At 39.4% G+C, this 1,707-nt stretch overlaps 1 protein-coding gene across 1 annotated transcript in view; it reads left to right on the top strand.

Moving 5' to 3' along the window:
- The first annotated feature begins 422 nt into the window (after positions 1–422).
- LOC107680499 (CSC1-like protein 2) overlaps positions 423–1,707 on the top strand; it is a 68,181-nt gene continuing 66,896 nt past the window's right edge. The window contains exon 1 of the mRNA XM_016476390.1: positions 423–691. The gene's annotated coding sequence lies outside the window, so the exon portion shown is untranslated. The remainder of the gene's footprint in view (positions 692–1,707) is intronic.

The following is a 1,707-nucleotide window of genomic DNA, read 5'->3' as shown; positions in this document are numbered from 1 at the left end:
GAGTGCTGCATGCAAAAGCAAAGTTCTGCCTAAGGGGTGTTTTCTGTGTTTGCCTTTCTAATTTTTATTTTATTTTCGCCTTTGTGCCCATATTTATTTTCTATCACATTGATGCTGTTAAGGTTTTTTTTTTTTGTCAGACCACTAGTAAAGTGTAACCGTGAATCCTATCTAGTCTCTTTCAATCAATATCCCACATACAATAATGTATGATTCGAGAAATGCACCAAAGCGACTGAGAAAAACTGTAACTGGAAGAAAAAAAAAAACTACTGAGGGCTTTTAATTTCAATTGCCCTGTCTCTTCAGCGAACCATCAGGACGTTTACGCTGAAAGGTTTCCATGCGGGCCGACATTTTTAAAAAGGTCCCTCACACTCCGCCGCTTCACAGCTGAATATATTAAGCCTCCAAATAACCGGTGTTTATATTCGTGGGGCGTCCTCGTCCGTCCGCGCTTCCTCCCAAAGGAAACAAGCACGGCCCGCACCTGTGTCAAAAAAGCAGTTTCAGACAAATTAAAGCCCAGACAAGAAGTGCGTGTGTTTTTATTCCGATGAGGATATTATTACATGGGGTTCTAGAGCTCATTTCTGCCGCGGTGGATTTGGAAGCGGATTTATCTTATCTGGGATCTTGTCATTGGAGCAAAGGAATACAGCAGAGACTGCAAATCCGATCGGATTGACAGGTAACACAAGTCTTTATTTCTATTAGTGAATATTTGGCGCTGTGATTTTGTAATTCAAGCCCGTAATTCATTCGCGCGACGCGTTACATTGTATCTGCGGTTTGTTACAGTATGTGTCTTTATTATCGGAGCAATTCAACAAAGCGGCACTCAACACATCTATATTGTGTAACGCACATTCCCACCAGCCTGTGCTCCCTCGAGGACAATCTCTCTTGTGTTTAATCGCGTTTCTCTTTCTGTGAATAATATATTTTGTTCGGTATTAATTGAATCTTTCCGTTTGAATCGTTCAGAAACGCCCAGTCACCCAAGTGCGTGTATTTATAGCTTTATCATGCATTTTCAATCTTCAAAAAGCATTTAATACAGCTCTGTATATTCAGATAGTGTGGGTTATTTCAGTTTAATTCAACGTAATTTATTGGAGTGATTATTTTACATGCAAATCGCAGAAATAAACCTTCGCAATAAAAACAATGACAGGAATGTGCAGTAAACGTCAGAAACAACAAACGTTCATCTAGACCCTAATGAACATTAGGGTTGCAAAGGGGTGGTACATTTCCGGAAATTTAACAAAAATCCCTGGAATATTCCAAAAAATCCTGGAAAGTTTCCAAATTTTCTGGAATGTTTCCGAAATTTATTGGAAATTTTCCACATTTTTGCAACCCTAATGAACATTAATACAGGTAGTTTGGTGATCAGAGCTGAATATGAGTTTAGCTGCAACAGATGCATGACTGTCTTACCCAGCAACACCTGCGTTTGAGCTTTTAGAAAACGTAAAATTAGTTTTGAAAGGGGTTTTTTTTCCTCACAGTGAGCACAGAATCACTTTTTTGGGAGACAAGCGTTTGGTTTGTAATGTGACTTAGGCCAATTATTGGCTCTATTATTGGCTTTATTTGAATTAGTTATGAACCATATACACTCACTCACACTCACTCACTCACTCACTCACTCACTCACTCACTCACTCACTCACTCACTCACTCACTCACTCACTCACA

Source organism: Sinocyclocheilus anshuiensis, unplaced genomic scaffold (genome assembly GCF_001515605.1).
Source record: "Sinocyclocheilus anshuiensis isolate Anshui unplaced genomic scaffold, SAMN03320099.WGS_v1.1 scaffold308, whole genome shotgun sequence".
NCBI lineage: Eukaryota > Metazoa > Chordata > Actinopteri > Cypriniformes > Cyprinidae > Sinocyclocheilus > Sinocyclocheilus anshuiensis.
Note: the sequence above shows the minus strand (reverse complement) of the source record. Positions and strands in the feature narration are given on the sequence as shown.